The 20,413-nt window shown below is 50.4% G+C and overlaps 1 protein-coding gene and 1 long non-coding RNA gene across 6 annotated transcripts in view; one reads left to right on the forward strand and one right to left on the reverse strand.

Annotated features, from left to right (window-relative positions):
• Window positions 1–6,847: 6,847 nt before the first annotated feature.
• Window positions 6,848–20,413, forward strand: part of Foxn1 (forkhead box N1) — a 33,964-nt gene continuing 20,398 nt past the window's right edge. For 4 of the 5 annotated variants that reach the window (XM_087191529.1, XM_087191528.1, XM_004856989.3 and 1 more), the window contains exon 1: window positions 6,849–7,090. The gene's annotated coding sequence lies outside the window, so the exon portion shown is untranslated. Of the gene's footprint in view, window positions 7,091–20,413 lie in introns of all 5 variants that reach the window. The other variant, XM_004856991.3, reaches the window with a different exon arrangement.
• LOC147823828 (uncharacterized) lies at window positions 7,086–20,147 on the reverse strand. Its single transcript, XR_015443181.1, has 3 exons — window positions 20,069–20,147; window positions 10,239–10,423; window positions 7,086–8,863 (listed from the first exon to the last, which is right to left on the reverse strand). It is a non-coding gene; the product is annotated as an uncharacterized LOC147823828 (long non-coding RNA).

Consider the following 20,413-nt stretch of genomic DNA (forward strand, 5'->3'; position numbering starts at 1 on the left):
ATTGGATGTATAGAGAAGCACTGTGCTCCTGGAGGGAAGCTGGGCAGGCTGCCCTCAAAGACTCTTTCCAGATTGCTGTGTAGAGGGCTACATGCCTTGAAATAGCACCTTGGCTTCTATGGGCCATGGTCCCTTTGGGGTCAGCAGGCAGGTCCAGTTTTCTGAGTCAGTTCTTACTGTTTTTCCCTGCCCCTGTCCTCTATGGCCCTGGGGGTTTCCCTGTTTCCAACCTCCTCCTGCTGGGCCAGGAAGCAGCTATGGCAACCTGAGGGTGCAAGGAAGTAGCTATCAAGCCCTAGTAGGAGAAACCTGCAGAATGGAAGAAGAAAGCTTTTAGGGAGGTGGGAGAAGGACTATCCATCCCACTCTCTGGTTCACCTTGACCTGTACCCCCAGTCAAAGGGTAGCTCTAGGGGTTAGGGTCCTTGGGTCCAGAACCGTAAGTTCTGTCTCCCAAAGATCTCAGAGGGGAGGCTGCTTCCTGAAGAAGGGAAGGTAGTACAGCCAAAGGGGACACAAGGGATAGGGTGGAGTAGGGCTGGGACAGGTGGAGCTCTAGTGAGGTACCAGCTTAGAGGAGGTGCCTCTGTGGCCTCCACCATAGCCTGGCTCCCATTAGTCATGGTCATCAGAACCATAAAGGTTTTTAGTTGTTCTTTTTTTTGGTGGTGGTGGTTCTGGAGATCAAACCCAAGAGTGGTCTACCATTGAGCTACAGCCCAAGCCCATTTTGTTATTTTGTGCTAGTGTCTCACTGAGTGGCCCAGGCTGGCTTTGAACTTGCAATCCTTCTGCCTCAGTGTCCTGAGTAGTCAGGATTACAGGTGTGTGCCACCACACCTGTAGAACCAAGGGGCAGGGAGGCTGAAGGCCTCAGAAGGGTGAACCCCCAACCTCAGGGCCTGGAGGTCTGTGATGCAGAGGTCAAGGGGGAAAAGAGATGGAGAAGGCTGACTGTAAAGATCATGACAAGGACACAGGAGAGTTGATATTAAGGTTGGGAGACCCCTAGACAAGTATACACAGAATCATGGATTCCTAGGTACACAAAGAACACATGTACAGGCACGCACATCTGTGCACACACAGTCACACACATAATTCTCCTATGCACCCAGTTACTGGCTTTCAGCCTTTCAGACGCTCAGAGTCACTCACAGAAACCCACACAGACAGACACAGTCATAGACTTTTGTACATCTGCAGTCACTCCGGTACTTCTGCACACAGAGCCAGACCTGAGTGTTCTCACAAGTACACAGATGCTCATGCACACTTACACAAATTCTGGCATGGACACATCTAGCAGCACATTATCACTCCACAGCTTAATGCACACCATGGTGGCATGTGAGCGTGAGATCACAAATGTCAATACCTATACACTCACACAGAGGTACACTGACAGACATTGACTTTAGTGAAAACACACACACACACACACACACCCCTGCATTGCTTCTCCACAACCTGCAACCTGCCTCCTACAGCAGGAGGGATTAAAACCAGAGAAGAGAAGCCCTCCCCACCCAGCAGGACTCTGAGTTCCTCCCCGCCACCAAGCTTGGAAACTCCCTGAACTTCCCAGGGGGTCACTCAACCAGAACAGGCACAGACCTCCTGTCTCAGCTCCCACCACACACCCTCTGACCTGGAGCTTCTCCATCGTCCACAGCCAAGGAGCTGCCTGCTGACCCCAGGAAGCCCACCCTGATTGACCCCAGATCCCTCCAACCTTCCTTTGATGCGAGGTCCTTGTGCCAACTACACTTGGGTCTTATTCCTCTAGAGATGTTCTTTTTTTGGGGGGTAAGGGGGGTTTTGCTGAGGATTGAACCCAGACCTGGAACATGCTAAACACATGGTTTGCCACTGAGCTCTACCCCTAGCCTCTCTCTGGAGATGTTTTGAGGGGTTTTGGTATTTTTTATTTTGAAACAGAGTCTCACTATATATTCTAGGCTGGACTTGAACTAGCTACATAGCCCAAGCTGACTTCAACTTGCAATCGTCCTGCGTACTGAGATTTCTTGTGTGTACCACCAAACCTGGCTTCTGTAGATGTTCTTAAGTGTCCCCCATGGCAATGGAGTGAGATTTTGAGGACCTAGGAAGAGGCAGGCTCAATCCTGGGAACTCATTTTGAGAAGATAAGTCCAGCTTTCATGAGCACAGGTGGACAGAGGTGGCCCATCCTGAGGTGAGATGCATAGAAAGGCACCCTTGCGGCATCTCACTGGGGCTCCCGAGGGTGGGAGCATGCTCCTTCTCTGGGATCCCCAGGGTCTTGCTCCTCCCCTGGCCCCAGTCTGATTAAATACCCAGCTACAGCCCGTTCAGCTCCACCTGCAGCCCTGAAAAGGGGGAACAAACCTGCACATAGAAGTCCTTCCAAAGGAAGCAGAGCCAACACTGTAGAACCTAGAATTGAGACCAGATGCTAGAATAGACTTTCCTGGGCCTAGGAGGGAACTCTGAAGGACTGATGTGAAAGGGAAGGAGAGGATGGTCCTATCCAGAGACACGGAAGGAGGACAAAGACCTCACAAATCCTCTTTTAGTTCAAACTCTATGGAATTCCCAAGGCTCAGGCTTCAACTCCCAGACTGCCAGCAATGAGGAAGTTGTGCTTCCCAAAGGAAAGAGGGAGCCAGAGCCCACACCCATTCCTGGGGCAGAGGTAGAGCCTGTTTCAGAAGAGAAAGAATTTCATCTCTCTCATCGGAAGCAGAGCCTCACTATGGAAAAACAACAACCATGGTTTTCTGTGCATCCCACCACGGCCTTGCTAGGCCCCTGTTCTCCTGAATTTGTATTTTCCTGATTTTTAATGAAGTTTAAGATCTTTGCATTTGATTTTTGGCCAATTTTAGTTTGCCTGTGAATTGCTTATGTATATCCTTTGCCCCTTTTTCTATGAAGTCATCTTTTCATTTGTTTCAAGAGTTCTTTATATAGTATGAATTTTTTTTTTTTTGATACTAGGGATCAAACTCAGGACCTTCCACTTTCAAAGCAGGCAGTGGCACCACTGAGCTAAATCCCTGGCCCCAGGATTTTTTTTTTTTATGTGTAACATGAAGTAAGATTTAACTTTATTTCTTTTATTTCTTTCAAATGGAAAGTCCATTTGAATTCCATTCAATAAATTTTCACAACTCCATCTATTGAATTTTTCACTTTTTCTTTGCTTCTTTCAAAAACTTTACTGTCATATGCCCAGTTCTCATAAATACTTGTTTATTCTGTGCTCCATTATCTTCAATTAATTTATTTTTTTGTTTTTACACTCAAATCATACTGTTTTAATTGTGAAATCCTTGCTGGACATTTGGAGACTGGCAGAGCAAATTCCTCCTATTCATCTTCTTTTTCAAAAAGTCATAAGCTACACACATATATTTACTATTCCCCCAAACTTTAGAATCAACTTGTACAGTTCTGAGGGGAGAAAAACCATTCGGTGTTGTATTTGAATTACATTCTGCTTATGGATTATTTTGAAGAGAATTGGTGTCTTTACATATTATATTCAGCTTTACACTTTAGGTACATTATACAATTTTATGTTTATTCAAGTCTTATTTTATGGGTGTCAGTAAATTTCTATTTTTTTTAATGTGATTTTGTGTTTCTTTTCAGCTATTCCTGGTTATATTGTAATGTTGCTACTGTGAATTGGATCTGTTATCTCTATTTTCTAACTGGCTGTTTTAGTTGTATAGAAATGGTTTCGAGGCCAGGGATTTAGCTCAGTGGTGCCGCTGCCTGCTTTGAAACCACAAGGTCCTAAGTTTGATCCCTAGTACAAAAAAAAAAAAAAAGAAAGAAAGAAAAAGAAATGGTTTCAAATTTTTCACACTTAACATATATTCTGCTGCTTCTTTGTTTTGTTTTGTTTTTTGAAACAGGGTCTTGCTTTGTAGTTTAAACTGGCTATGAACTCACTATGTGGCCCAGGCTGGCCTCGAACCCTCAGCAGTCCTCCTACCTCTGCCTCCTGAGTGCTGGGATTACAGACATGCACCACCATGCCTGGCTCTATTCTGCTGCTTCTTGTTAATTCTAAATTGTCCCTCATTTGATTCTCTTAGATTTCCTAAATAAGTAATCACATCATTTGTAATTCTTTTTTATTTTTTTTCAGTCTTGCGCATTGAACCTAGGGCCTTCACACTGAGCTACGTCCCCAGCATTTTTTAATTTTTTATTTTGAGACAGGGTATGGCTAAATGGTTCAATTGCCCAGGCTAGGCTGGAACTTGCAATCCTCTTGCCTCAGTCTCCTAGAGTGCTGAGATAACAGGTGTGTACCACTACACCAAGTTTCATTTGTAATTCTTTGAAGATTTTGTTCTCTCTCTCTCTCTCTCTCTCTCTCTCTCTCTCTCTCTCTCTCTCTTTCTCTGATAAGGTCTCACTATATAGTTCAGGCTGGCCTTGAACTCACTATGTAGCCCAGGCTTGCCTTGAGCTCTAGATTCTCCTGGTTCAGCCTCTTGAGTATTGGGATTACAGGCATGTACCACCACACCTGGCTAATTTGGGTTTCTTTTTCTTTCTTTCTTTCGTACCGGAGACTGAAAGTTGGTACCTTGTGCTTTTGAGGCAGACGGCGGAACCACTGAGCCAAATCCTGGCAAATTTAGGTTTCTTATACAAGAGAAATCATGCACTATTTAAGCTTGTGTGTCTGATTTATTTCACTTAACATAGTCTCAAGGTGCATCCATTTCCCTGCAAATGATTTGAGTTTATCTTTCTTTACAGCAGAGTAGTGCTCCATTGTGTATAAATACCACATTTTCTTTATTCATTTATCTGTTGGTGGACATAGTGCCCTGATTAGGACCTTCAGAATAACATCGATTAACAGCAATGATAGAGGATTTTAAGTTATACTTTCCCTGGTTCTCTATGCCCAGAGCATCCATATAGAAATACCTGTGGGTCTAGAAATAACAATCAGCCTTGAATAGATCAGATAGGAGTAATTAGCAAATACTACTGAACACAGATCACACCTGCCCTTTCGCTGTGGAGCACCATTGATTATTAGGCTTAAGGGAGCAGGGTTTTGATAACTACTGTGAGTCCCAGAGAAAGGTGTATTGTATCAGGTCCTGTGATCTAACCTCAGGAAAAAAAAAATTTTTTTTGAGACAAGGTCTCGCTCTGTAATTCAGGTTGGGCTTGAATTTACTATGTAGCCCAGGCTAGCCTTGAATTTGTGGTGACCCTGCCGCCTCTGCCTCCAGTGTGCTGGGATGACATATGTGCACCACCACACCTGGCTAGAAAAAAAATTCTTACACCCAAGTGAACATGTTACCATATTCTCATTTCCCACAGCACCATAGGGCTTGGTAAAAGGAAAGGGGGTACACATTTAATGAGCATATACTACATACAAGTGCTAGAAATTTTAAATATATAAATTTATTTCATCTTTGCAATAACCCAATGGATAATATTCCATTGTTAACAGATGAGGAAACTGAGGCTCAGAGTGAGAAGTATGGAAGATCACACAGCTAATTATCTCCTTTTTTTTTTTTTTTTGGTACCGGGTATAAAACTCTGGACCTTGCGCTTTGGAGGCAGGCGGCAGAACCACTGAGCTAAATCCCCGGCCCAGCTAATTATCTCTTACAAATGGGTATATTATCATTATCTGCCTCAGGACCCTCTTTCCACTGACCACTGAACATTCTCTACCTAGACTAATAAGTTGCCAAACTTTTTAGTCCACTCCACCCTTGTGCCAGATGACCACCAACCCCACCCAGCCCGGGTTGACATTACCTCTGCCCTTGGAATGAGAGAGTTAAGTAGGGAGGAGCTGACCTGCCCACACTCGCAGGCCTCGCTGGGTGGCAGTTTTACCACTAGGTCCCAGAGCCTTCAGCTACAAGTGGGCTTAGAGTCCAGGCTAAGGGGAGGAAGGGTGATTGGGAACAGGAGGCAGAGGTGGGGCAAGGAGATGCAAAAGTAAGCAGGGAGAAGAAGGTGGGGATGATGGCCAGGGAGCAGGGACAGGCCCCAGGCCTAATCCAAGTGGGGCAAGTGGTGGCCAAATCCTAGAACTCACAGCCAAGGGGCCAGGGCCAGGGCCAGAGCCACTCGGATTTCTGTTTCCATCCTGCAGACCATGAGGGCTGGCTGTGGAGTCATGACAGGACTGCTGACCCAGAGCCAAGATGTGTGCACAGATACATGGCTATAAACAGGCAGGTGACATAGAAGAGACACAGACACGGGCCTGTGTCCAGGGACCCAGACCCACAAACACTAGAGAAGACATAGATTCAGATACACACCAACCCAGAGGCAAAGGGACAGTCCCTGGGAGAGCCACATGGAGATTCACGTACCCACAGACATACAGAGGGCATCACATAGATAGGTGTGGGTGCATACATCCCCACATAAGGTGTCAGAGAGACCATGGATAGGCGGACAGAAGGCTAGACCCTGCAGGCAGCTCCCAGGAACTCTGTATGGTGCTTGGCCCTTGAGGAGTCACAGCACTGCCATCCACATCTTGCCTCAGAACCATGGGCCACTACCACATGCTGCTCCCCAGAACCCCTCGCCAGCTCCATGAGCACATATGTGGCAGCCAGGCTCTCCTGACACACTTGTGCATGCCCCAACAGGCCTGTGCCCCACCCATGGGGGGCTGACATCCCCCGTTTTGGGTGCAGGTAGGGACCAAGGGACAACCCCTTTCTCCATAAGCCACAGGCTGTGCCCGCTGGCAGGAAGAGGGGGCCTGGACTAGCTCGGGAGGAGGGAGGGGTTGGGGGGGCCCGGGGCGCGGCTGGGGCGGGCACAAGAGCCAGTACCTGTCAAACAAGAGCCAAGGAGCAAACTAGCTTCTTAGTCACCTTTCTCTTCTCCCTGTTTTGGCAGCGGCCCCTCAGGGCAAGGGGAAGCTGATATCATAATTATTGGCTCACCCAGCAGCTGCCTCCCCTCACCTGATGTCAGCACAGACCCAGGAAGGCCCAGCTGACGGACTGACAGACGGACCGAGCTCCTGGCCCCCTAGACCTGGGCCCCCACGCCGACCTGCTTCATTGAGCAGGTAAGAGGAGACCCGGCCCAAGTCAGCCGTGGAGGCCAGCAGGGATGGGCCAGGGCATAGGGAGGGGGCTTGCCTTTTTAATGGGCCTCAGGTGGGACAGGAGCATCTGGGTGCTCTGCAGCTTCTTGCTGCAGCTCAAGGGAGACTCAGGACCAGGGTGAGTGCCTGGAGGCCAAGGGGGACCCCTCCTCCTTGCCTCTCCTCTCATTGCTGTCCAGGTTGTCCAACCCCAAGCCTGCGTGCAGCAGCATGAATCTTTGTTCTGGACTGGGTTGTTGGCTTGTGTTGTCTCCATGTGTTGTAGTAGGTGTGCTTGCCCACCTTGTGCTGAGATAGCATGACAACTTAAAGTGCCGGAACTGGAAAACTAGAGCTGAAAGACGAGCAAGCAGATTCCCAGCCGAGTGGCTATTCCAGAAACAGTGGAAAGGGGAGAGCCCAGCATGCACGGATCAAGGAATCACTCAACCTCTCTGGGCAGCCTGGGCTGGGGTCTAGGTACCTGGGGCCCTTGGGGGAGCCTGGGTTGCAGAAAGGAAATGGTGCACCTGGTGCAGAGGCAGCTAGGTGGCCAACAGGTGCTGTGGCCAGGAGCTGATGCTGAGCTTGAGGCAGAGTGCCCCCAAGGTCTGGGGATATTTCTTATCCTCAAGACCCCTGAGCCAAAGAGGTCTGGCAAGCAGTAGACCTGAGATTATCAGTGAGCTCTTAGACCTCTGAAGCCTAGAACTGCGGGGTTTGGGGAGTAAAACCTCTAAGGGAAATGGCTTGAGCACCAGGAAGCCCCCTCCAGCTCCTGAAGTCCTCCCTGCCCCCTTCTGACCAGGTGAGGCTCTGGCATTCCCCTCGGAGTCCCCCCAGGCCCTCCCTAAATGTCCAAAGAAGCAGGCTAGATTAAGAATAGATTCTAATAAATGGGCGTGTTTGCCTCCTGTCTCTGCACCTACAGGTGTGGGGGGACATATTTGGATGTATGTAGTGGCAAAGCACAGCTGGTCAGTGGGAAAGGACCTGGACGAGAAGGATCCCCCTCTTGAGAACTCACTCCAACCAGCCCCCTGTCCCTGGGCCAGTCATTTCCCACACCAGGCAGGGCCGTTCCTCCTAGTCTTCCTAATCCCTGCAGAAGGAAGTTTGGTCAGCACCCTCATGATCATGAAGTCTCTTCTGGAGTCTCTCTGAAGTCTCTAGTGCTTCAGGGTCCAGCTCTACTTGGCCCCCATCCTTTGCTTTTCCTCACTGATGAACCCCAGTTCCTTTTGGATGGGGAGGATGGCATTGCATACCGGTCCTGTCCCCACTGGGCTTTGCTCAGACCCTTCTACATCTTGGTCTTTCCCAGACCAGGAGAACAGGACAGGATGAAAGCTGTGGAGGGGCATCCCGGAATGATGGAGGGTGGGCAGCACCTCCTGCCCAGCCCCTTTGTCCTATGCCTCTGTGTGTGCCCTAGGGTGGGCCAGAGAGGGACAGAGCTGGGCTGGGTTCTGGGCAGGGTCCTGCCCCAGGTTGGGATCCTGAGGGGCAAAGGTGCCACCAGGAGAGGCACAGGTCCTTCCAGATCCCCGCCCGGCCCCGCCCTTGCAGCCTCTGCAGAGCTCAGAGCTCAGCTCCGGGCTCCAGGGCCTGCCGAGGCACGCTGCACCCCCAGGCCGGGCACCTCACTCACCTCCAGAGCCAAGAACCTGTTCTCCCAGGAATGCCGGGGAGTTCTCAGAGGACTGTAATTCCCAGGGGCTCAGGGAGCCCCAGAATGCTCTGGATCAGTGGGTCCTGGGAAAGCAAGAGAGAGAGATTAGGGGGCTTGGGACCTCCTTCCTTCGTGACATCTTTGTCTCATCCATGCACAACCCTACATTTTCTCCAACCAAGCTTTCATCATTCATCATGAGAAAAAGAGGCTTGGGAGATCTGGTGATTTAGCTCAGTAGTTCTGCTGCTGCCTGCCTCAAAAGTGCAAGGTCCCAAGTTCGATCCCTGGTACCAAAAACAAGTACAAAGAGGCTTGGGATACTTAAAGACAAGGGGAAAGGCCCATTGTTAGCATATGGCTCTGGTCCTGTGCCATCCTTTACCTCTGGGAAAGCCTTCCTTAGCCCCCGTGGAAAGCCCCATCTGCCCTCTAACACCATTGCCCTTGAACTCTCCATCCTTCACAGCCAGGAAGTTCTTCCTGATATCTAACCCCTCCTCCTTCTGGCTTGAGTTGAGCCTGGTCTTTACAGACCAGCAGAACCCCCACTGCCTGCACTGGGTCCATGAATCTAGCCAGAAAGTGTTCTTAAGTCATGTTGAAATGTCTTCAGAGCTTGTGGACAGGAAGAGTAGAAAGCCTCTGAACCTGCTGCCCTCGTCATTTTCTGTCCAGCACGCTATTGTAATGAGACTGGGGACCACCTCTACTCACCACCCATCCCCCCATAACAGAGGGATGGAGGGGACAGAAGTCTAGCACCATCCTTGCTATGGCCTGACTGGTTTCCCAGGCAAGAGAGACTGAAACTTCAGGGAGACTCTTCAGCATTTTCAATTGAGTTTTCAGGGCCTTTGTGGAGGTGGTTTCCAGAGTGGAGAACCAGCCATTGATTTGGGATGCATGGGGTTGGGCTGGCAGTGTGCCCGGGAGCAGGGGAAGGGCAGGATGGCCTGTGGGAAGGTGCATCCCAGAAGCACTAACCAAATGGTGCCTGAATAAGTTGGGTCTTTCCAATCCACGCATCACCGTCCCCTGCCCCTTCTGCCATCTCTGTGCCTACCTCTTACCAACCTCCTTCCTGAGCTGTCCACCCCACTCGTCATCTTTACCTTCCCAACCTTAGTCCCATGCCCATTGTGTGTGTGTGTGTGTGTGTGTGGTGTTGGGGATCAAATTAAGGGCCTTATTTATAGGCAAGTGCTCTGCCACAGATCTACTTCTCTGTCAATTCCATTTCCTTATTTTTTGTTTGTTTGTTTCTTTTAAAGCCAAGGTCTCACTATGTAGCTCAGGCTGGCCTCAAACTCCTCTTGTCCCAGCTCCCTGGGGTTACAAAAGCACTGCATTCATCCAGTTTTCCACCCCAGCTCAGCCCCCTTCCTTTCCACTGCCTCATCCCCATCCCCAACTTTACCTCCGTCTCCACAACCCCGGCCTCTTCTTCCTCCTCACCTCACCCATCTCCATTCTTCTTAGCTGCAGCTTCTCAGCCACAGCATCCCCACCTCCCCAGAAGGTCTCCTTTTATGCCACAGAGGCCCTTAGTATCCAGCATCCTTCATCAGCACCTCTGCCAGGAACATGAATACATCCTCCAACTTCTCTTGAGTATTGAGGCAAAGTACAGGACCAAGCTCCTGGAACAAACAGATTGTATGGGATCATCTCTCGAGAAGCCTTTGGCTTCCTGATCCTATCTGGGCCTTAAAGGCTGGCTGCTGGCCAAACAGTAAAAATGACTTCCGCTGGGGATGTAGTTCAGTGATGGAACACATGCTCAGCGTGCATGAGGACCTGGGTTTAATCCCAATACTTCCCCCAAAAGAGTTCAGATGCAACAAGACAAGGTGACATTTGCTGTCCAGATAGACTTCTACTTCAGATGTGTGACAAGGAATGGGGAAACATGTTCAGAGGGCCCCTCAAAGAGATGGTGGCACGCCTTCTTAGAGGGCTGGAATCATGACTGATCTGGCCAGGCATGGCCAAGCCAAGGCATGGAGATGGACAGAAGCGGAAGCAAGGCCTGCTAGGTGGTTTAGGAATGACTGCCACTGTCATGAACATCCCCCAGTCTCTACTCCACCTGTGGCTCTTGCTTAGTCAGCTCAGATTAATGGGGCCTGAGAGAGAATTAGCTGAATCGTGAGCTTTCAGAGAACTAGACCAAAAGCCTACTGTGAGTCACAGAGAAAAGGGCACTTGTGTTCTCTCTCTCTCTCTCTCTTTTTTTTTTTTATGGTACCAGGGATGGAAACTGGGTCCTTGGGCTTTCGAGGCAGGTGGTGGAACCACTGAGCTAAGCCCCCGGCCGGGCGCTTGTGTTCTCACAGTGACTCTGGAAGCTCTAGGAGGTGGGCACCCTTCAAGACTCTCCTCCGATGCAGTAGAGAGCCCACTAGGAGGCTGGCTTCCAACATCCACCCTACTGTCATGGGAGGATTTGTGGTCAGTGGGCTTCAAGCCCTGCCCTCATACACCTTCCAGGGCCTTCAGGGAACCCTAGCCTGAAACCACTGTTTCTGACAAACTAGTCAGCCTGGGCACCAACACACATATGTGCATGCACATGCACACACAAACACCCCAGAACAGGGTGTTTCCCTGGAACCTGATTGCCTAGAGACAGTTGGAGGTCCACCTACACTCGTAAATTCCACAGCCATGTCCCAGACTACAGCACCCCATTAGCCTCAGAAGGCAAAGGATATAAATACAAAGATACACACACACACACACACACACACACACACACACATCATTGTGATCAGAAAACCTAATTAGAAGACTCTGTAGTCCCTTCCTCACACAGAGCCCAAGTGACCACATCAGCATCCACAATGAGTGGTGGCTGGTGTCCCTCTCCCTCTCTGGATGGAGTTCCTGGAATCCATGATGGGCCCCACAGAGTGTGGCCTCAGAGATGTGGCCCTGCTTCACTGGACCTTCCCATGGACTTTCAAAATGTGCCCAAGGTGGGAGAGGTTTGGGAGAAGAAATTCTTTGAGATGGCAATGCCAAGTCAGGAGGTTCCGGGGATGTCAAGGGAGAAAGACAGGGGCTGGACCTAAGGACCTGGAAGGGCTGAGAAAGACACCCTCAGAGCCTGCGACTTCTCAAAGTCATGACTGCCTGGAAGAAGGGACTTGATAGCAAGGGGCAATCCCTTCCCCTGGTGGGGTCTCAGTTTCCCTGTCTGTCAAATAGGGAGGGGCTTTGTTGAGAGGGCCTCCAGTGTGCTTCTCCCTGTAAGGTTTGATAAGTCCAATCAGATAACCACTTCCCTCCCCCCCTGTATTGGACAGCATCAGGGGAGGAAGCTCATCAGTACATATTTGTCTCGTGCTAAATCTTTGTTATTAGTAGTGGTGGCAGAATTAATATCCCTAATAATAGATTGATGATTATGAGCTGTCCTGATAATGATATGTACAGAGCATGAGAGTTGGCCCCTGGCTCTGGCGATGATGGGATCCTGGGCTATCTCTTGCCCCTACTAAGGTGGGCAGGCAAGGGGCCCACCAACCGGAAGTGAGCCTTCTTGACCACCTCCATAGGCCACAACCTTGGGAATGGCACATGATTAAAGGTGAAAAGCAGTCACCCAATATCATCCCTCTCCTGAAATCCCACAGGCCCGGGACGCCAGAGGAGGAGGCAGGACCATCAAACAAGATGTTGTGGCTTACCTTTCTCTGAGCACTTTAACTGACTTTTTGGTTCTCACTGGGCTCCCTGACAGCCAGGTGAGGTATGTAGGGCAAGGATGAGGATCCCATTTTATAAGGAGGAAATGAGGTTTATTGCTGTAACTAGCCCATACTTATGGCAGATCTAGGAGAGGGCTCTGGGGTCCTTGGTCAGCAGGACTTCCATGAGGGAAAGGGGGGCTTTTGAGTGGAGTATAGGGGTGGGTTCCCAGCTTGGTGAGTGCTCCCAGAGATAATACTAGGCTGGGGAGGTGAGACAAGGCTCCATCATCTCTGTCGGTCTTCTTGATCAAATCCATAGCTGCCAATCACTGCCATAGCCAATAAACTCTGCACCCATGGCAGGGGGTGGGCCCTAGACTGAGCTCTGATTTCCTTATGGAGGTGGAGCTTCTGGGCCTCAGGGACCAGAGCTCATGGGTGCTGAGAGGCCATCCACTCTGTCCAATCTGTCAGCCCACTCCTCCATCCTTTCCAGCCATCGTGGCTGGAGGAAACTTGTAGGAAGGATGAAGATACTCTTTCATATTCTGTGAAAAAGCCTCCTGGTCCTTCAGTCATTCCTACTTCATTTTCCAGTCTTTGGCCCCTTTCACAGCTCAGCAGCCTAAAGATGTAAGGGAAATTTCTTCTCTGGGAATCAGTGTCTAAAGCCTCAGATCATTGCTTTCTCCACAGTGTTCCTGGGAGGATTAAGCAGCCAATAAAGAAGTCTCCACCTCCCAGCTCCCAGTCAAGCCTAGGTAGTTCTGTCTTCAAGTCTTTTGCCAGGACTGTCCTCACCATCAGACTAGTCATGATGTCAAAATCCCTGGCCAAAAAACAAATCCCTGACAATGACGTAGGTGGGGTGGGATTAGGGGTTCTCCCCAAGCTGTCCATCCAAAGGTTTCCTGTTCTTGAAATTAAGAATGCCCCTACCCCTGTTAATCTTAGAAGGCAAGCTGACCTTGCATCTAGGAGCAAGTATCTGGTAGTGGGCTCATAGCCTCAGAGTGTGAACTCTAGAGGAGGCAGGTAGGCAGGAGGGAGGAAAAGGCAGGCCATTCATGACATCCAAGAGGAAGAGTAAAGATGGGAGGGAGCTGGGGATGGTCAGGTGGGCAGTCTCTGGGAAAGGGCACCTAAAGAGTAGGGAGAGGCCAACGGAGTCGATCTTCCAGACTAGCTGGCCATAGCAAGGGGAAAAGATGACCCAGGTTTGTCTCAGAAAAGGATGGATGGCTTCAAAGGAGAGCATTTCTTGTTTTCTTGAAATCCCTTCTTTACCATTGACAAGATAAGCAACCACAAGTAGGTCAAAGACGTCCATCTGTCTGTTCCACTGAACATTCATTCTTCCCATCTGTCCATCTGCCCATCTATCCATCATCCAGCTTTCCATCTATCCATGTCCATCCAACCATTCATCTATATATCCATCCATCCATCCATCCATCCATCCCAAAAGCTCAGGGCTGCTTAGAAGGGACCGTGGTCCTGTGGCATTTATGGGACATGTGACCTGCCTGTGTAGCCTGGGGAGACAGCCCCGCCCCAACCCAGGGACAGGGGCTGGTCCAGGCATGTGAGAGTATTTATATCTCCATGGAGGCTCCTGGGGAGCTACAGGCAGAATGACTCCCCAAAGCCGGGATGGCGACCATGGCCAGGAGCCTACTGTGAGTGGTTGGATTTGGCTTCTTTGGGGCCAGGGCTGGGTGGCAGGAGCTGGAGAAGGGTGGAGAGCTGGGAAGCTGCCCAGAGGTGGCCAAGATGGTAGAAAGAGAAGTATCCTGAGCAGAGAAGAGTGGGAAAGTGGGAAGCTTGCAGTCAGGCATTCTCAGCAAAGCTGGGATCATCTCTTAGGAGGGATGAGTCTGTTGTCCTTAAACAGCCTTTGGAGGGTCCCTCCATAAGTAAGGAAGGACAGGGCAAATGGACTGACATTTTAAGAATTCAGGTTAACTATTAGGAAGAACTTCCTGGACAGTACAGGGCAGAGAAGGTGGCTCAAGTGCTTTTTCAGGTTGGGCACATTGGGGGATGCTTTGCAATCAGCCTACTTGCAGAGAAGGGGAGGACTGAGGTGGCTTTCAGAGACTTGAGGTGGCTCAGGGATGGGAATGACTCAGCTGCAGGTGTCAGTGGCTCACACTGGAGGAAAGCATTGCATGGGGGACATGGATGCTTTGCATCCCTTGCTCTTCTTGCCAACTCTGCCGCTCTGCCCCTACGTGCTCCTCAGACCCCTTCAGACAGACCTCCAGGCCAGGGCAGTTGACCCAGTTCCTGGAATGCAGGCAGGATCCAGACCCAGAAGGGCCAGAATGTTGCCCTCAGAATCCCAAACCTTGATGGGAGGAAAGGAGCTACAAACCCCTCCTTCTTGGCACCTCAAGACCCTGAGTATGCAGGAGCCCAAGCCTCAGGCACAACCCCCAGGCCCTTCCCTGGCACCCCCCAAGAGGTAACTACCAAATTGCTCCAGGGACCCCTCCCAGCAGCCTTGCGGGTGGAGCCCCAGGTGGGGCTGCAGGAGAGCACTGGGCAGGGCCCCACCCCTCATAAAACATGCTGCCGCAGCCAGCAACAGAAACCATTAAGGCAGAACCAAGCCAGCTCCACCTCGCTCATAAAGGGCGGGTAGGAGGCTGCCAGGTAGGAGGGGGCACTGAGTATGGAGAGCTCCACGAGGGCCCTTGGCACCCCGTGCCTGCCTGGCCTCTGTGACTCAGTTAGCTGCCAACAGGGGATACAGGGACAGACCCTCCCAAGGAAATCTCCACCTTCCCCCAAGAAGCTGAGGGGTTCCCAAGGTGGGGCTGTGTGGTATAATGGTTAAGGATACTGGCTTTGAAGCCTAAGTCTAAATCCTAGGAACAAAATTTACTAGCTGGGTGGCTTGGACAAGTCAGATTAACTTCTTTGAGCCTCAGTTTCCTAATCTATGAAAGGGGATGACAATGTGGTACCTTCTTGGGGTGTCGTAATTCACTCAGCTCTGCCTGTTCCCCTTGAGGGCCTCCTCAGAGAGGCTCCCCAAAGGCAGAAGAGCCCCCCAGGAGCAGCCTCAGCATCTTCAGATACATTGGTCCCTGCATCCTATTTTGCTTATAAGGGAATTGAAGTACAGAAAGGAGAAGTGACTTATCCAAGAAATGACTTGTTAAAAGTCACTGTTCTCCACTGGGATGACTCCCAAATGGTTCCTTCTTCCTGAATCTTTTCTTTTTCTGGGGATCAAACCTAAGGTCTTCACACTGAGCTGTATCTCCAGCCCCTTTGTTATTTTTTTTATTTTGAGACAAAATCTCACTAAATTGCCCACACTAACTCAAACTTTCAATCCTCCTGCCTCAACTTCCACGGTGCTGGGATTACAGGTTTACACCACCATGCTCAGCTCTGCCTGAGCCTTGAGGAGTAAGGGAAAGGGAGAGGGGAAAGATGGAGGTATCGATGCAGATGTCGAGAGGCAGTGCCAGCCTGGCTGTGACAAGACCACAGAGTAGGGGCCAAGGATATAGCTCAGTGCTTCAGCTGCCTGCCTTGCACATGCAAGGTCTTAAATTCAATCCCCGGTACAAAAAAAAAGAAAAAAAAGAAAAGAAAGAGCATAGAGCAGGGGTGCAGGATGATTGTCTATCTGGCTGTCAGGTTTCTGGGGGAACGTCTTCCTCTCCTCCTGCCCCACTCAGGTCAGAGGCCATTCCTCTCTTCTCTTGGCTCCAGGGCAGACTGAGTCTATTTCCAGCCCCAACTCTATCTGCCCCCTCCCTGAGGACCACGGAAGGAGGAGAAACTCAGAGGACAGAGGTGGACAGGATGCCTGGAAGAGGGTCTTCGGCCAGTGTTTTACCAAGGCTGCATCCCTGGAGGGTGTGCGTCTGGGGTTCTTGGGGCACAGAGACAGGAGATGTGGTTTTCCCTTTTAGCTGTGTGGACCTATGCATGTCATTTCCTCTCACGGGCCTCAATTATTTCCCCTGAAAAATGAAGGTACTGCCTTTGCCTCCCTACCTGTGATGTGCTGGTAAAGGTTCATCAATCAACTCTTTAAAAATTTTTGGCCCAATTTTACTGGACATGGAATTAGGAAGAGGTGGGCACAACTGTCCACCAACTGCATGTGGGGAGGGGTAAGCAGTAACAAGTGATGATACCAAAGTGCAAAGTGAACTGCAGAGTGCCCTTAAAGATGTGGAGCTGTGATGATCACAGTTCCTATAGTCCAAGGGACTTGAGGACACTGTCCACCCTGAGAGCCCTGGCTTCCAGCCCAGGCAGGGGGCAGGCTGTGGGCCATGGAGTTCTCTGGGCTGGTTCTGGGATCTGGAAAGAGAGGAGAACTTTGTTTCACTCATATTTGTTCACAGATCACTTTGTGTTCCCTGAGACCAGAACAGGCAGGCTCAAGGTTAGATGGCAATGAAAGACTCCTTCTGAATGCAGATGCCACTGGGGACATCATGGAGGCTTCCTGAGGGACCCAAAGCAACAGGGTCACCCCTCTTTCCTGCTCCATTTCCTGGGAGTTTCCATAGGCACTGTCTGTACTGCAGGGAAACAACTGAAATGACATCTGAGACCAAGTCAAGAAGAGAGTTCTTGACTCCTTGCGTAGGGTGGCGGGGATATAACAGAGACAGTAATGGGAGACAGGAGAGGACAGGAAAGGGGAGTTCTCTCTGCACTCCCTTCCCCACCCCCAGAGCTCATGCCTTAAATTAACTCTGTCCCACTGCTAATTATTAGTAATAGCTATCATTTATTGAGCACATACTGTGTGTTAAGCTATTTACAAGCAATATTTCATCTAATCCTCCAGAGAGGTATGTATTATTAGCCCTATTTTACAGATTAGGAAACTGAGGCCCAGGGAAGGAAGTTAAACAACTTGTCCAACCAAATTCTCACAACAATTAGGATTCAGATGCAGTGCTAACTCCAGTTCATCCAGCTTCAAGAGCTTTCTGCTGGCTGCTCCAGTGAGGGATTGGGGCCAGGCAGGCTCTCCCTTTCCACACAGTGATCCTTTCTTTGTGCTCAAACACCTCCCTACACCCCATATATGCCCATCAGCAGCTCTTTGCCCTGTCCCTGAGGCAGGAGGACTTTTCATTTTGGTTTGGTTTGGTTTGGTTTCGTGTGTTTTTGGAGACAGGGTCTCACTATGTATTCCAGGCTTGCCTTGAATTCACTATGTAGCCCAGGCTGGCCTCGAACTCATGACAATCCTCCTGCCTCAGCCTCCCAAGTGCTGGGTTTACAGGCATGTGCTACAATGTCTAGTTGGAGGACCCTTTTGAATGCAGTTTGTGGAGGATCTCCTCTTTCCTGGGCAATGTGGCCTTAGGCAAATTAGTTCTTCTCTTGTTTGTCAAATGAATAGAGCTTCAGCTTTGGGAACCAAGCGGGAGGGTGTACCATGGTCCCTCGACCAGGAATCATAATTCACAGAGTTTGCCCAGGGAAAATCCTGGACTGAGCACCACTCAGGGATTTCTGGATCCTCAGTGCAAATTAAGGGTCAGGTTTCTGAGCTCTGTAAAACTTCCCAGGTTCTTATCCTGTCCCCAAGAGCTTGGAGGAGGTGGGATGGTGGGGTGGCCAAGCCAGGGTATGAAAGTCATGGCTGTGAGTGGAAGCCCTCTGATGTGGAGGAACTCAGCCAGGGCTTACAGAAAACTGACCCTGTGAACAGGGACTGGGCCAAGCATAGGTGAGGTAGGCACTGTTGGGCTGCTTCTGGGAATGGCAGACCTCTGGAGGCAAGCAGGCCAGAGCTGGAGCTCAGGGAGGCTCTCTTGGTTCACATTTGCAAAGGATCAGGGCTGGGGTCCAAGCCTCCTGAAGCCAGGCAGGCAGGGAGGACTAGCAATCATGGGGCGTGGGTCATTAGCCAGTCTCCACAGGACTACCGGGCCTGAAGCAGCAAGACCATCAGAGAACTGTAGAGCCTGGGGCCAGAGGCCACATTGGGCCAACTGAGGCCAGATGTAAAACTTGTGTCCTTGAGCATTTTCTACAGCACCTTATACGTCTCACTTAATCCTCATGAGGACTATGAGGTGGGTCCGTGTGCCCCTTTTATCAGATGAAGAAAGGGAAATGCAGAGAGTTATATGGTATGATTGAAGTCCCATACCCAGAAAGTGACAAGACTAAAACTCAAAGTCATGTCAGCCCAAATCCAAACATTTGCCCTTGACCACTATGCTATCCCACTCACCTCCAGAGAGGGGAGTCCCCTCCAGGTTACAAAGCTGGAGATCTGGAGGGAGGGGGCCCCAGCCTTGCCTCTGAAGGGGCTAGGAACGCCTTGGGAAAGCGCCAAGCAGCACCACCTCCCGGGAAGGCGGCTCTGGGCCGGGAGAGGAGTGGTAGGCAGGCCTGAGCTGTCCAGGAGGAGCTGTCGAGGGAGCAAGGGCCAGGCCGGAGCGGTCATGCGGAGCCAAAGATGGGCTGCCTCATACCTCAGGCCCCCTGCCTGCTCCCTGGAGGTGTCCAGTTACGGCCAGCTCGGCGCTTCCTCGTCACGCCACATTTAGCATTGCCGAGTGAGCAGGCACCCGGGACATCGAGACGGGGAGAGAAGGGGCGGTGGGGACTCTTGAAGGGGCGGGAGAGCTTCCCACCCGGCCCCCACTTGTCCCCAGCTATCAGCTCTGTCCCGGGCTGATCCCCTGTGGAAGCTTGGGCAAATGCCTTCCCTTTCCTCCTTGTCTCTGTGTCAAACACAGGCGATGGTTTATTCAGCAGAGATGTCTCAACCCCTGACCACCTTGCTCTGGTGAGGGGGTTGTGGGTAGAAAGGACAAATGTAAACCTCGAATTTCTGTCACTGCCTGGGCCCCCAGTGTATTCCACTAGATTCTGACCCATGCCAAATAAAGAAACCATAAGAGGAGTACAGACTGCAGAATTAGCCAAGCCTCAGTTCCAGTTCTGACTGTCAGGGATTAGCTGTGTGACTTGGGCTAGCCTCAGTTTTCCCTTTTGAAAGGAATAACATACCTTTCTCACAGGCTTGTTCTGATACACCAAAGAGAAAATCGTCCAAAGCATTCACACAGGAGACAGCCCAGAGCAGACTGTCAGCAAACTGAAGTTTTTTGTTGTTGGGGTTTTGTTCTGTTCTGTTTTGTTTTGCAGTTCTAGAGACTGAACCCAGGGCCTTTGCAGTGAGTTACATTCCAGGCCTTTTTTTATTACTTTATTTTGAGACAGGGTCTCACTAAGGTAGTAAGTTGCCCGAGCTGGGCTCAAATTTGCAATCCTCCTGCCTCAGCTTCCCAGAATGCTAGGATTAAAGGTATATACCACTGCACCCAGCTCAAATTGTAGTTTTTAATCAGAGATCACTGGGGTAATGGAGAGTGAATTCGAGAGGCCCTGCCTGTAACAGACACTGAGGGAAAGCAAAGAATGGAGACGATGATAGTAAGAACTATCCTGATAATGGTATTAATTCTGAAAACCAGCACATATCAAGCACTTACCCTGTGCTCAGTACTTCAACCCATACTTCCTACGTGTGATTTCATCTCATACCCACAACAGCCCTATGAACTAGTTCCTATCACTTACCTTGTGCTCCAGATGCTGCTGCTGAAGTGCAGAGAGTTTTGCCGACTCAGCTAGGGAAGAAGAGCTGAGCCTGGCCTCATAATCACTCCCCTGTGCTGGGGTCAGGGTTCTCCTACTAGAATTCCAGGCTGGAGCCAGCCAGGCTAGAGCCCTTATGGTCACGCCGCAGGCCTAGCCTCTGCATCACTGGGGCTGCTCCCACCTCAGGCCTAAGCTTGACCTGCTCCTGGCTTCCCTCCTCTCAGGGCCTGTTGAGCCATTGAATGGAATCACCTAGCCTGGGCCTTCACTGTAGACACAGGAGACCAAAAACAAGGAGCCAGGTTCAGGGTCTCACTAGAAACT

This window comes from Heterocephalus glaber, unplaced genomic scaffold (assembly GCF_053883595.1).
Source record: "Heterocephalus glaber isolate CG9 unplaced genomic scaffold, H.glaber_assembly_v1.0 deba00001564, whole genome shotgun sequence".
NCBI classification, from domain to species: Eukaryota; Metazoa; Chordata; class Mammalia; order Rodentia; family Bathyergidae; genus Heterocephalus; species Heterocephalus glaber.